At 37.5% G+C, this 16,671-nt stretch overlaps 1 protein-coding gene across 1 annotated transcript in view; it reads left to right on the forward strand.

Annotated features, from left to right (window-relative positions):
* The window catches only part of LOC112460430 (proteoglycan Cow), a 110,984-nt gene that overhangs the window by 20,590 nt on the left and 73,723 nt on the right, over positions 1 to 16,671 (forward strand). The window lies entirely within an intron of this gene.

The raw sequence follows: 16,671 nt of genomic DNA on the forward strand, positions 1-16,671 counted from the left end.
GAGAGAGAGAGAGAGAGAGAGAGAGTTTAAAGCTTTAAAAGACGCGCAAGCTTGTTTATACACATATATAGATAGAAAACTCTGTGTATTAATAAAAAATAATTCTTTTTGTTTGTAGCTATTTTTATTTTTATGTTATAGAAATAACCTGTCGATTAATATTTAATTTTATGTAATCATACAAAATCTAAGCATTGTTTACGGATTAAACTTAATGCTGTCTACAAACAGAAAAATGTTATTTTTATACAATTTTATATAGTTTTTATATACATAGAATATTGATCTTTTTATAAAAAATATATAATAATTGACCGTAAATATTACATTGATAATTTAATCGAAAAAATTATTTCAAATTTATTTAAAAACCTTTCTTTAATCTAATATCTTAGAGCAGAACCTTATATATAATATATATACGTAATACAAAAATAAGTCAGGTTGCTATTAATTAATGTTGGAAACTGATGTCACCGCGAGAATTCGCACGCTTCTCGTGAAGGGAAAATTATTCTCGCAAATTACCGTTTTGATTTGTAGCGTATGATAAATTGGATAGGCCCTCGAATTTAATGAGCAATGCGATCTACTAATATCCGGATATTCTGGAAGTACTAACGAGCATATCTCGCTCGTCTCTCCTCCCCTTTTCTACGATATGTACGACAGATATATGTAAGCTGGATTTTGCATGTTGCCTGTTTGTATCTCTAGAGGCTGTCTGTCGGCCTGAAGATTATGCACTTTAATGAAAGGCATCCTCGCAATGTGTGTTCAAAATCTGCGAGGTGTCTTGAGAGAATATGGCGTGTTATGTGTGAGCACTCGCTGCGTTTGCTCGAATCTCCAAGTCGTACATGTGTTTCAATGCTGCGCGTTGCTTATAGATTTTATATTTCTTTTCGAGAAAATGACGCAAAATATCATCTTAGAATTTTCTAAATCTAAATAATAGATATCGCGAAGTAAAACAAAGAAAATTCAATTATTTTAATGTTTATTTCAGTTATTAACTTTATTGTTACTGAAATTTTAAAGTGATCTGACATATTGCATAGTTTCAGAAATATAAATATATGTTAAAATTACACGTTAAAAGTTATATTTTAAGTGGCTTTTAATATGTGATTTTAAGTTTAATTGAGATGTTACAAGTCTTACTGATGAAAACTGAACTGTCAGAATATCTTGACCTACCATGTTCAGTGCAAAATATTTAATAAATAAATTGAAGTGGAATAAAGCAGAAAGATTAATTTCATATTTGTTAGAGAAAAAGGAAGCGAAAAGGGTAGAAAATTCTGTGTTCGCCTATATACGAGATAGAAAAATCTATATTTCTCGTGTGTTCTTTCTTACTCTGCACACCTGCTAGATGACTTTAAACACGTAGAAAATTAAAAGTTAGACACATCCAAGTCCAAAGATGAGTTATTTCTATACACGCGCGACCGCGGTTAATTAAAACTTCTTCCACCGATTCTCCGGCTTTTAGCGTATGCGGTTAGTTTTAATAATCTCCAAAAGTGCGCGGTATTAGCCTAAGTCGCCGCGAAAGCTGCTTTCGCCGGAAACTCGTAATTGTGCCACTATAATACATATATAATTATAAGTTATCGGGTGTGTTCATTATCTCGCACGTCTCTCGTATTTCTAAACGCAATTAATTTGCTCGAATTTGTGTGTCGTTGTTACACATATTGCACTTGCGCACGCTTCTCGCAGAAACCTTCGTTATATTTCCCGCGCAACTGAGCTGTCGATACGATTGACATAGAATGGTACGTGCTGAATTCGATTAAGGATAACGATAATTGCAGCCATACGTGCACGTCTGCCATGGAGGTAATCCCTTACTGCACCGGGGCCCTTCTGGAAAAAGAAGCTCTTCTTTGTTTTATTTACCGCCTACAGGTATTTACTCACTTCGTACATGCAGTTAATAAGACTGGCTGTAATGAACTCGTTTATTTGCTGGAGCATCCAGAGAGGAGTTTAAAGCGCTTTCTCTCTCTCTCTCTCTCTCTCTCTCTCTCTCTCTTCCTCTCCCTCTTCTCTCTTTTTCAGTTTATCGATTTAAATTACGTTACAACTCGAAAGTTACGAGTCATACATGTATGAAGCAGAGATAAAAATATCCGTATGAGTAATATATTAAAACAGTAGGTATAGTATGAAATTGATATTTCTTTTGAATAGTTATCACTTGCAACAACCGATCATTAATGGTGCATTTTGAAACGTTGCGACAGAATTGCGATGGAATCACACTGATGTCGCGCGTTGTGAATGTGACGAGAATGAATGAAGCAAAATTTTCAATAGGAGCTTAATTTCGAGCGATTTAAAATGCAGCTATTTATAATTGCGAGGAGGGCGGGCGAAGTGAACCGAAACGAGAGCGCGACGTCGCGGCGCGGTCGGGATGGTAAATTTCGACAATCCGGACGGATACGAGACGGCGCGTTAGGAATTCGAAATGATTCTTTTTCATGGAGCGAGATCATCCCGTCGACCTTGGGCCGGACACGTTTTCTCGCGCGCGTATGCCTTTCGTATACCTGGATCCACCTGTCGACCCACTCGATACCCCGATACGTGCCGGCAGGTATATGTAGAACGTAACTATAATAGGTACACACACCTTCTCAATTACGGATTTTTCGAATTAAGAGGCGATCCTTTTGTACAAACATATCGGAGGTACTTGTAAAGCTTGCGAGAGATGAAGTAGAAATTAACAATGTTTTAAAAATTATAAGAATACAAAGGAATTTAAGCGAACAAACGCTTTATTCTTTACTTAATATTAAGCGTACTTTACATTTGCAGAATTTTAATTAGGTGGCTTTATACGTGTAGCATATATGTATATGTCGCCATAAAAGCGCAATACATTTACCACAAATAAAGAAAAACAAAATCCGAAAAATTTAGCTTTAAATTACATACATAACTCGTTCTCGGAACTATTTTTGCATTAAGATATATAAAAAAAAATATTATTTTTATTCCTCTTTCTATATTCATTCGTTTTTCTTTTGTTATATCTGTTTTTTCAGAGAAGCACATATTTTTTAAATATTTGCACGCTTTTGTTAGCTTAACGAGAAAGTTATACTTCGTCAAAAATCTGGAGGACCGCTCGTGTAGAATTGTTCAAAAAATTCATATGAACAAAAAGAATATACAGTTGGAAATCTACGAATATTCTCTAAATTCGCGCGATTCGATCTAACGTCACGTAGACGCAAATGTTGACTTGACACGCAGCACTTTGCATTCTTCATTCGTGTCTTATGCTTCTCTTTTTTCCGTATCCTTATACGTATTTTCCTTATCGTGGCGTTTCATTTTCCTCCGGAGTCTTCCCGGTCGGGTCAACGTCATCGATCCACGGAAAACCACTATACCGTCGTCGCCATCGCCGCCACTATCTTCCGTTTCTCGTTTCTCCAATGCGCGACGGGGATACCAAAGTTTACTGGCGAACAGGGACGCGAAGCGCGTAAAGCTTCATCAACAATAAATAATGTTAGACTCGCGAACGAGATAAATTTACGGTTGCATTGTCTCTCATTAATTTCCCAGTTCTAGATATACCGTTTCTCGAATTTAGAGAAGTACAGTTTTTGATTTTTGAATTATTTATTGAATGAATGAATTTTACATTAACCATAGCATTTTTATTTTGGATCTTATCGATGTTTTACCGACTTGTCGATAAAATATCATACATATTTGATATTTTAGACTATATAAATATAGCTGTTAAATCTTTTTGACATTTGATTTGTGAGTCAATAATAATACGGGTACCTCTAATTCTGTGAAATATGATTAAATGTTTGAATTTGGTTTTCGCATAGAACATGATCGAGACATTAGTCGGAACGTTTACGCGACGCTATCGACGATAGTAATAAAGATATCGTTTGAAGATATCGGTTAAGTCGTTTTCTCCATCCATAAGGAGTTGAGATCATTGGTTTCGTACGATTTCTTCGACACGTACGAAGGTAACGGCATAGGAAGGCACGACGTGCACGGCGTACAACCCGCGCTGCACGGAAATTCATTTCACGAAGCGCGAAGCTCTATTTTTGTCTTACGCATGCAACAGATATTACATTGTAACGTATTTCCTGATTTTGTGTCTTGTTTGTAGTACAATATACAACGCATAATACTTGCATAATCATTCGAACGAAAAATAAACTATCACCAAAATAGAAGAAGGAATCGTAAGAATTCGTAAAAATAAATTTTTATGAGAAAATGTTGCGACCATCGGATTTATATATCGGATGTCTCGAATAGAGTGTTCGAGTAGAGAAGTCTGAATATATCCAATCTAAAAAATAATATAAAAGATATATGTGAGAAGTCATTTTTTATTAAAATCTTTAAAGAAATAATTTATTAATTCATCTAGGGCTCGTCATAAAATTGTATTTGCAAATACTTTTTCGAGTATTGGATACCTTTTCGATTAAAATACACAGTAAAATTGTAAACGGCGTTACAAAGAGACATCAAAGTAGAATTATTATGAAATAACAAAGATCACTTTCGTTATGCATTTAAAAAAGTGAAATGTCGACGAAACACTTGATCACGTTTACAAATATATGGAAATATTTTGCATATTATAATCGTTGCGTTTATGCTAAAAGTATGAATTTGATACTATCAATAAAATCAGTTAATTAATAACATTCATTTTACTTTTATAACGTGTGCGCAACGATATTTTTATTTAAACGAAATTTAGATGGAGTAACTGATACCTATAATGTTAACGTGCTTTTGATGCTGAAAGCGATAATTATACCTATCAATTGCGTAGTTTATATTTCACGAGGGTCCCTCGCTAGTGAATAGTGCGGACTGACATCCAAGTCACTTCCCTTTCGCATTGAAAAGGCCGTTCTTAACCCTCGCACCCTTCCTGGGGGCCCCTTTTATCCTCGCACAACGAGCTAGCGATCAAGTCATAGGTCTGAGGTCTCTATTCGACAAACGAAGCGAAGGGTCTGCGCTCAGCCTCCTTGAAAGAATCAATCTCCGCTTTTTCTTCTCTTTTCTTTCAAGCTTTGCCGGCTAATGAGAAACGACCCGGCTGCGTCCCAAGAATCATTGCGTGGTCCCGTTCCAGCTTACAGCGGTATCGGTTTAGACGCCCAACTGGTTTCGCCACAACTAACGAACATAATCGGGCTAGATTTAATCCGATCTAATTAGAGTGCGCCGCGCGAATTGTCTGGCTTCCCGTTCCTCATAAATAATTACAACGTGTGAGATCGGCTAATCGTCCAATACGCATTGGCTTGTTGTACGGTAATTTAATTACCTCGTAAATATCTTTTGGCGTTTGCAATGATGTTACTAGAAAAATATATTTTTGAAGATATATTTACAAGGCAATCGACTGTTGCATATTATGACTCCTTATTCGAGTCTTCGAAACTACTATAGCTTCAATTGTGTGATCTCGATTATTTTTTTATTTAAACGATTGCTTAAATACTTTAATAGACGATCATTTAAAAAGTGTGATATGTTTGCTATTCAAATGGCCTACGTCATATAGCGTTTACACTTTTCAAGTACGCTTATGTATAACTATACATATGTCATCTTGTTGTTGGCTGTGTCCATTCGTTGGTTACCATTTACAGTGTGCCAAGAAGGCCAACGTGAGTCAAGTCATGCAAAATTAAACGCGGTTTCATTTCCTTTATAATCGTGGAGAACGGGTTACATCTATAGAACGTGGGCGTGAGAGAAGCCTTCGATTGTTTAACGGAACCAGTATAGTCCTCGATATCGACGACTCAATGCGTCGATGTTTATCCTTTATTCATCAGTCACACTGAAAGGCTAAATGATCACATCACTTTTAAATACCTATATCGGTAATAATATCTTGAAATAAATCTACCATGAAAGATAAATTTTTTACAAGTTAAATGCATTTGTTCATGTCACTAGCAATTTTTTTGTTATTGTCAACTATTTGTTTGAAATTAAAAAAAAAACATAATAGTTTTTTTATAACGTTTATGTTTGTTGTGTTATTTTTGGAACATGAACAATAATGCATTAAAAAAATAAAATTTTTGCGTTCTCTCTCTCTCTCTCTTTGTCTTTAATCGTTTGTTACACAGTAAAAAATTTAATGTTCCAGAAAGTCCACTCTAAATTTTGTGTTAAAATAACACAATGCATGAGTTATTTTAACACAAAATTTAGAGTGGACTTTCTGGGACATTAAATTTTTTACAGTGTATATTGTTTAAATTGATATTGTGTTTTATTTTATTTTTTTTAAGTATAATATTTATTAACTTCTCTAAGAAAATATCGTGCTTGTTTGTAACACATATTTTAATAGTTAACTTGCATGAATCTTTTATATTGAGTGCATTATCAAATGTTAACGCTGCACTTTAATTACTGAGAGTGCACGAACTCATACAATTATAAGACACGTCAAACTACAATCCGACTATGTCGGAATTTGCCAGCATAAACTTCCAGGCTGAGATTCGCGGGTACATCAACCTCAACTTCAAACTAACATTCTAATTCACTAATACGAATGCACGCTAATGCACATCACTCGTGAAAGGCGTAATATTCTCTGTGATTCGACATGGCGACCTGGCAGCTTTGCTCGTTTCATGCTGATATATGATATTAGCCCTTTGAATAGGACACTCGATCGGTTCTGCTAGTTTCAATACGCTGGCTACAAGTATTACCATTGCAGCTTCACTAATAACGCCTTCCTTCATTCACGTTTACTTGAAGAATCTAGAAAATCTTCTAGAAAATTTATTTTTATTTTTGATTACTTATTTAACACACCACAAATATGTTTTTATAATTGACCCTTACAACTCTTTTTTACAACCACAATTTTACAACAAAATATCTTACAAATAATATGTATAATGTGGTAAACTTTTCAAGAGTGCGCGCTTTAGTTGAAAGTTAATTTTTTCCTCGAATCGATATTAACGGAGTCTTTCATTATGGAATTTAACGGAGAAATTAAAAAACTTTTGACGAATTAATCCTCGCAAATACTTTAAGTTTCAAACAGATTTTATTTTAAGATAATATTTTATCTAAAGACACTTAATTGAATTATACACTGAGAAAAAAATGTCGTTAATTTGACTAAACTCGTTTAGTTGTAGTGATTTGTTTAATGCAAATATTAATATATTTAAATCAAATATACGTGAGTAATATTAAGAAATTCTGAATTTATTTCAATATAATATTTTTTGAATTAACAAATGTTAGCTTGACAGCCCGTGACCGCTGCATTTAGTTAAATCAAATAATATTTCTTTGAATCAACGATTTTTTTTTCTCAGTGTATAGACATTTAACATATTGAAAATCGAAAACTTGCGACATAAAATATTTTTACAATTATGTATAATTATTATAACTTATAATAGTCGTTGTAAAATCCATTATACACATTGCAGCTAATGTTTCTCGACAATTTCGAGACAAGTACTATGATTCTTCTCGATTTACGTTGCCATTCCGAGCAACGTCGTTGCTAAAAAGCCACCCGGAATTCGGGCATGTCGATGACATTGATCGATTACCCAGTCCTTCGTCATCTCGCTTTTGTCAATATCGCCCATCAAACCGGGATCATATCTCCGTCAAGTGTGCCGAAAATGAAAAGATCCACGTTCGTTAATTGCATCGACATTCATGCTTCGTCATTCTTCGCGAACGCACGGAGGGTACGGAGGGCGTGGGCACAAATACCTATCAGAAAAGAGATTACGACGAAATTGCGAGATACCTTTTTCATTTTATTTTTTTTCACATATCGTTTTTCGATAGAGAACGATTCGAGAGGTACTTTAATATAAGCGACACGGGTGGACGATAAAAGAGATCGAGTCGCAATTGTAAAGTTGATCGCGCTATTCAGTATATCCCTTATTTCGTGCTCGTATGCCGCAGCGTCCGAAAGCTGATTCGAGATCATTACGGTCGAGTCGAAAGTTTTCTCGCCCGAGACCGGGGCGGTTTGTAACGTACCGTTCGCACCGAGAAATATATATCCTCGCGGAATTTGCGGGAGGGGAAAAAGGAGGAAATTGCGATCAGGAGGGAATGGGTCCGAACGGAATTTTATTCCATCCATTTGCCCGGCGGATAATGCGGGCGCGCAAATATACGACTGACGTAAAAATGATAGCTCGAAGCTCATGCGCCGCATAAAATGCACGCCTGTCGCGAGCGCAATCACGAGGATGTATTACGGCCGTCGTATCGTTATTGGAACGTATAACAGTGCGCACTCGCGATAGCTTGAGTGAGCTGTGTGCTGTGTGTATATGCATGCGTGTGTACAAACGCGGAGCCCCCACGGCGAATCGCATAAACGTGGAGATGCGAGATCTGTAGAGACGATGGGTCACTTCTCTCTTCCGCAAATCTCGGCCGTGGGGTAAAAATGAAATTCTAACGGAATTCAGACGCCACGTACTGTTGGCGATGTTTCTCTCTCTCTCATTTCTCTCTCTTCTCTCTCTTTCTTTACCCCTTCTTTCCCCCCTCTTCTTCTTCTTCTCTTTTTCTCTCTTTCTGTCTGTTTGTCTTTCAATACGATAATCGGTGCCATGTATTCCGTATTCGTGTCGATTTGGAGATCAGATTTTTCCGCCGCGTTTATATGAGAATCGTGTTATATCGATACGCGCAAATTAGTTTCGGTCGACATACGGCTCTTGATCGCGATAAAGCGCGTTTTCGTTCGTGGCGCTCGTACTCGCTGGAACGCAATCACGTCGGAGTGTATTGATCCTTTATCGGAAAGCTCGTCACTTCCTAGATCGTGCGTGCAAAAGGGTGGAATAAAAACCTGCTTCCAAGAGCAGGGGAGAAAGAGAAACGCTCCGGCTTTGTGCGCGAACGAAATTCCGCTGAAACGTAGTGCATATCGAGAATGCCCAATTCGGTTCTGCAAAATCAACTTCGAGGATATTCGTTGACGTTGATAAAAATATTTCGGAGAGAATTTTCCTGAGGTCAGTACTCGCTGAAATAAGGTTTGACCCGCAAAGAGCCGCATCCTTTACCGTGCGATATTTTAAAATGAATACGGGTTTGACCGAAAGCATTACAAAAATGCACAGTATAGAAGAAAAATGGTGCAAGATTTGCATAAAAATTGTCAAATCGCGTGTTTTGCAATGAGAAAATGCAACTCACCTTTTAATATGACATTTGAAATAATATAACAATCTATTTATATACATAATTTGATAGTCCTTCTCATTTCTTTTTTTTTTTTAATAAATGTTAGATACGATTGAAGCCGACAATTTTTTGTGTACTTTATTGATGTAGAACATACACATTTCCAACTCCAATTCGTCAAAAGCCAACGTTTGATTTTAAATAGCAGAATTTCTGTAGATATCTATATAAACAACCACGACAGTGAATATGATGAATATTGCACATGCGATATGTGATATAACTTGACTCGAAACGATTCGTCGCTTGTTAAAACGGAAAATACGACAGATTTATCTCGCAGAGGATTAATTCGATGGAACCGTAAACGCGTGCACATGATATCGTCTGCCATTACGAGACGTCAGGGAATATATTTTCTCCCGCGAGATCGCGGAAGTGCATGCCGATCGGAAATAATCGATATAGTATTCGTTACTAATTCGAGCGGTAAAAACCTCAAGGTGAAACCGCGCAGTGAATGATCGTAACATCGCTAGGATTATATATGAACTTGTCCTATGTTCTATATATAACGTTCGTTGAAGCATTACTTTTTCATGCGCGAGCGCGGCGCGGCGCGGCGAGACGGAATTTTCGGCATACGTTGATTACGGATTGATGAACGTGGCTTGGTATGACCTATTTCGCTGATAATCGATTTTCCAAGTGCGCTCCGCTTCGCCTCTAACAAACAATCATTGCTGGAACGCGTAACTATTCGCCGGCTTTTCGAGCCGTTCTCCCGAGCGATTATTTGTTTATAATCCGACCATCTTGATGTAGGACAGATGAATTTGGATTTCGCTGAAATTGTGTCAGGCGCGCGGGCGGCGCGGGGGAATAAGGGCTCGATTGAAACGTTCACGAAAGATTATCGCGAAATATCTGAACGAGAGATACTGTGAAAGTATCTTCGTTCTTTAAAATGATCATTCTGATAAATGACATGAGAGTACTACTAGTACTATTTTTCGAACGGAAACATGAGCTTCCGAAATGCTAATGGATTTCTTTGAGAACGACGCCGACGTTCTTCCAACTTTTTATATTATAAGTAAAATATATTACTGAGAAACAATATCGGAAAATCGTTCGTATATATGTACCCGCGGTACGAGAGGTCACGCGTGGATGTGAGCACTCGTAAACGTGCCTGCGGTAAAAGGAAATGGCGATCCAGAAATTGCTGAAAGAATATCGAGCCGATTAGTAATTTATGGCTGCGGGTCACGGTGGTTAGCCTGTACGTACGTACGTACGTACTGTAGCGACGGCATGAGAAATACTATTAGCTACAAAATTCGTGGACCTTCCGCACGGCGCGATGTTGTACGTGCGCCGAATATTGCGAGCGCTATAAATGCAGCTACCTTATTTCGAAATGTCTTTTTTCCTAAAAGATCGGAAGCGTTAAAGCTTCTTCTTAATGCACTCGGGGTTTTTTTTTACCACGTACCATTACACGTTATGCGTCGGTAGATGCACATTGAAAAATCAACGGCGGATACGAAGAAATTTCAGCTTCGTTACGTGCGAGAAAAACTTGATTAATATTGAAATGTTTCGCGTCGCGCATATATTGCGTTACGCGCAATACATTACGTGGTGTAGTGAAACATGCATATACATATATCGCTATTGAATACGCTGTTAAGTACAAACTGCATGTGTGAAATTCTGAGTTATATAATATGTATATATAAGTGCGCGTTTAACGAAGGAATTTTCAACGTAAAAAATTAAATTAAACATTTTTGTTAAAGTGAGACTCCATTTAAAATCAACTGAAATTAAAGTTTCTTCGAATTAAACTTCGAATTCATGAAGTTTACCGAAACTTTTCCAACGTTAGATAACTTTTTAATTTTGAAAGTTTTACATTTTAAATGAAACGCTCATTCTAGATTCCTGAAAAAAATTCGTATAACTGTAAGGGACATATCCAGGAGCGATAAGATGCGATCACGTTTATGTAATTCAATGTTACATTACAGTTTGATGAACATTTGCAGCATCCCGCGTGCTCATATTATAAATGTTTAATATTATGTAACGCGTTAATAACGTACTAGAGCACATCATACATGCTAATAATTCTACGTACTCTATATAGAATATTAATATTGTGTGTTAGCAGGCGTTACGTTATATTACATGGGAAATTCCATCATAATTTAAGAAATTATATATGATATAATATTAAAAAAAAAATACCGAGAATATCTAGAAATACACAGCGTATCTCGTGCTACGTAAAAAAAAGAGATGCACCGCGTCTATCGTAGACGCCAAGAATGTATTCGTTCGCTCTACCGCGATATTCGTACTTTCGAGAAAAAAGCAGGATAAAGAGCTAGACAAAGAGACAAAAGAAATCGGTTTAAAGCTACTGCAGCCATAGTTCGTCGCTTCTGCCGCAGTTTAATCGCGAGTAGTATAAATGTCCCTTTGTTCTGTATATCCTGATGTATATATTCTGGATTTTCACCGTAACTCCCTGCAGTTTTTCGAATTCTTCTTTTGTCGCGGTATAATGTACCGATTAAGATCTTGCGGATGTCCGATTGGATTCTTCGCGTTCTTGCGAATTATGCTCAAGTGCACACAATCCGGGTGAGCAGCTGTATTATTTCGTTGAAAATTCCAAAATTGAGGTGCTAGCTTCACAGAGGTGTTGGAATAACATTTCACGTCGCTGCTCCCAACAATGTTCGAGAAAATTTACGATAAATCGCCAATATACGCATCGGGCATTAAAAAAACATTGAAATTATGCATACGCGATGAAATATCGAGAACGCCACAGGCATATCTTTTTTTCATACGCGGTCCGCTCGAGTGAGAGGTAAAACGGCGCGAGTGACGAGATATAAATGGCGCGAGTACTTTGCGGGTTTAATCTCGTTAATGCAAATTCGCGCGCAGTTCGCCAGTCGTTTCGTTAATTTCTGGGCTTTCAATCGCCCCATCGTGCGGCCTCTCGTTACGCCGCCGTATGCATATGCAGTATACACCGGAACGTTGTTACTCAATCCCGCCTTCTCTCCGTGCCTTCGTTAATTCATTGATCTGCACCAATATACGTAAGAACAGTATCGCGCTCAATTGAGAATAAAATCCAATCGAATGCAAATATGATAAATATCACATCGCCATGGAGATCTGTTCGATTTGGAGCGAATTTCAAGTCCCTGAGCGCTTCGTTTCAGCAATTTTCCTAATGGCGTCGTGATTTTATCGCGCCAGCATCATCTACGATTACACGGCAACATTCGGATCCTTGTTTAGACCACGAGAGGACATAGAAATTTTGGCAAAAGGAGCAAACGATCGAGTGACTTCTTTTGGTATTTTAAAAGGAAACCATGTTACCACTTCACTCTATAGTAGAGCGAACGGGCATCGATTTTGCTCTCGTCGAACTGTGAGAGCACTCGTATTTTCCAAGCAGGGAAGTGTCTGATTGTACGTTAATGGAGTACTAAACCAATTGCTCGGTTGACTTCCGGTCCGCGTTGTCCGCTCTCCGCGTTAATTGCGATTTACGAGTAGGCTTGCATTTGCGCCTTCTATATCTAATTATGATTAGGTCCTGTGTTATTGTTTTCGAGCGGTTTGTTCGCGAAATTTTATATGTCCCGTTTCGTTTCATTAAAATTTTCCGTATAGAAATGGAATTGTTATCTTACCCTTGAAAGCATCGTAAAACTCGATTTGCTCGCTGTATTGCTGTTAGCTATTGCTTGTCTTTTCTCAATTTAAGAAAATCTCTAAGATTCCTTAAAGTAAAATTACTGCCGAAATATAGACTGTTAGTTGTGCATTCAAAATCAGTAAAAATTCCACTCTGAAGTGATGAGGATTTGGGACCGTACTTTATTGAATGATAATATTGAGTGAATAACAAAGGTTCGGCCCCGGTGAAACATACTCCCTCGTCTTCGCCAACCGAAGGTTGGCAGCAGTTGGGAGAAAAATATACAGAGCATTTCGTGTTAATACAATGTGTTACAAAATTTTCCTATACAGGCTTATATATTATCCGAAAATCATGCAAATTGTGATGAGCATGCGAAACGTTTCGAATTCTAAATGAGTATCTGCTTTTGGACCATTTTGGGTTCATGTTGCTTCCACATTGCTTCCACATTGTCTTAATTCTTTCGTCTCGGCCTTTCAAAATGTTCCACGTTGACCTAGTAGATCCTTATCTGCAGGGGTGTGAGACGTGATGTGTGAGAGGAGTCGATTGGTTAGGACAGTGTCAGGAGAATTCTGGGCGGACATGTGTCTTGTGTATCTCTCTCCACACAAGTCAGGAAGAAAAGAATACGTGGCAGCGAGCAGTACGATTATTTGTGAGCCTCCGCTGTTCTTCGTTCTTCATGAAATTCTCTCATCTGAATTGTAGTCCCAAGGGCGGGCCTACATGCCGCCAGGTCTATATCACTCCTCGTTTATAATTGAGCGTATTTCCCTTTCTCCGCTATTCTCCTCTTACGTAGGCGCGCCTGTCTTCCTGTCGCTGTCGCATTGTCTTGTGGCATGAACATATGGTGAATGCCTATGGTTGACATTGAAAAGCCGTCGCTGGCACAGTAGGGATCTCAACGAACTGTTAGACAATAATTTGACGTGCGTTACGCTTTAATTATAATTAGAGATCCTATAGCATCCCTCCGGTGGATATGTTTGTGAATTAATGTTGATTAACCATGCACTTATCAGTTTCATTAAAGTAATATTTTTCAATAATATCATGCGGGTTCCAAGTCATCCAGGCTTTGCTATTATTTACGAATTCACATTTTTTTATTTGTTTAATATTAAAGTTCTATCAGTAAGAGAAAAGTTTTATCAGTTAATCTTCTGTTTATTTTTTATATTTACAGTATAGGAAATGTTGAAAGATGTATATTTATATATATAGAAGGATTAGAAAAATAATTATAAAAAATATCTTTTTTAAAATAGATTCATTTTCGTTACACATACACATGTTTTCTTTCCTTCTTTTTAATAAAAACATTGACGAGAATACATTGTGTTTATGACAACAAGTATAAGCCAGGCTGCGTTGGACGAGTTATCGAATACGATTGCACTCTGCGACCATATTTCTGCGTTACAGTACGTGCTCGTCATTTTTCAATTGGCGCGGAGAAGCAGCGAAACGCGACGTTATTTTATAATCGAGTTGAAACACGTACAGAGAGAGCGTGCGAGGGCGGGTGCGATGGAAAAGTTTCCGAATGAAAACTTCTCCGCAACTTTTCGCAACGAACAACTCGGTCGCGACGCCATGCCCGCGCGGTGTTTCTTGTCTCGCGAGGGCCGCTTTCGCGTTCCCGTACAAAACTCTCCTCCGATAAGCGGCGTTACCGACAGCTTAATAACATTAGAGTGTGAGAGATACGAGCTTTTCGAAAGCTAGACTAATCGACTCCAAACAGAAAGTAGGGAAACTTGATAAAATTCCAAACTAGTCATACGCTCTGGTACGAAAATTGAGAAATGTACGAAAAGTAGGGTAAACGATCAATTTGGCCTTTGAGAAGCTCGTGTACTGCGTCTCGCACGCCAGCATGAATATCGCGGCGACGTTATTTTACGAGTAAGAGTAGAGTCGTCGATTTAACAAACAAAATACAATAACATACAGTTTGTTTATTAAGCAGCGGTTATCGGGGAATATAGTAACCGTAGTATAATTTCCACGATAGGTGGAATCTCGCATAACGATCACGCAGCAGAATGCTTTTATCTTTACACATTCTCCAATTATTATATTTCGCAACACACAACACGACTCTCGTCGGCGTAATGGGTTATATGGGATAATAACCAAAGGCAGATGCTTTTAGTAAAAGGGCGAAATCATTTGATTTAAAGAGTATAAACTGCGAGCGTGTAGCGAACGAATATACCTTGCACTATTAAACGTGAAGCTTTATATCTCAAAGTTTCTCTATATATAGCACAGCGCGTTGAATCAACAGCATAGAGACCTTACTGCATTATCAAACTAGTCAAGTCGCTGTTACTTTATGCAATCGTTTTTAATTCATGCCGTTTCAAATAAACACGAACAACGGAGCTTTACAACTCAGTTTTATTATTACTCTCTTTTATCACTCGTATATTCATTCCGGAAGCACAAAGCTTCGAGATAAAGAAGAACGTACCCGAAATATTGAATAATAGAAACAAAATAAATATAACAATAGTTTTAATGTAAAGAAGATAATAATTTAATACTAAGAATATTACCTTGCTTATATGTCTGTATGTGTGGATATATGTTGTCAGAAAGAATTAACGTTCAAATAATCAACATCTGGACAATGAGCGTTTCACGGTATATTATTAAAAAAGATTTCCGCCTTTAAACAAAGAACAAGACAATTTTTGGTATTATTATCTTATTTACGATGTCATTTGGATTTTTCTTAGGTAACTTCTCATTTATATATATATGTAGTCCGATATTTTAATACGCAACGTACAATTATATATTCTAATCTTCCCGTATCTTTTATATACATTTTCTTTGATAGGTATACATATATATAGAGATTAAAAGCATGTATACTTTACATCATGCATACGTGTCTACCGCCGTTAAATTCTCTTCCATCCCGCGTCACTAGAGTGTATGGTAAAATATAATATAATCGGAAAATCCTTGTGAGAATCTCGTCGTAGCTTCTTCTCGTCGGCGCGTGCTTCTTATCTCGCAGCGCTGCCTAAGGCAATTTTGCTTGCCTGAGCAACGCTGGTCAGATTTTCCCGACGGTGGAATAGTACTTGCTCACCCTAATTATACGTGACTGACCAGCTCGAGGAGGAACATTTTACCCGGACGTTTTTATCCCGCGCTGACGTGTACGCTCTCGCGTTTGCACACATGTATCCCGCCCGGCAGACCGGCAGAAGACCGTCTAATTCTCCGTGACGCGGTGAATCTGCAGCAACAGCGGTACGATGACTGTGCGCATAGTATAGGAGCATTTGCGTAAAATGCGTAAAAACAAGCGGATTACGGGATCGCGCTAACTATATTCCGAGTTACGAATTCAACGAGCGATTTTGTGGCGTTTAGAGATCTGGTGCGAGAATGGTAATTACTATTTAAGCGAAAAAGCACTGAATAAAGCTGGCAGACTACGGGATTTAGCGAATCTAAATTAGAGGAAAGAATATATACGTAATATATTATAGATATAATATAAATTAAAACAAATATAAATTTGGCATATTGGTATTTCACACATGTAATAATGCCAATTACAAATTAATTTTCAAGCTACAATAATGCGACTTTCACATTAAAAAATCAAACGTCAATCAAAAGATTTGAAAAGTTTAGTATTACACGAT

The sequence above is a fragment of the Temnothorax curvispinosus genome, unplaced genomic scaffold (assembly GCF_003070985.1).
Source record: "Temnothorax curvispinosus isolate PA1 unplaced genomic scaffold, ASM307098v1 QBEX01001170.1, whole genome shotgun sequence".
Lineage (NCBI taxonomy): Eukaryota > Metazoa > Arthropoda > Insecta > Hymenoptera > Formicidae > Temnothorax > Temnothorax curvispinosus.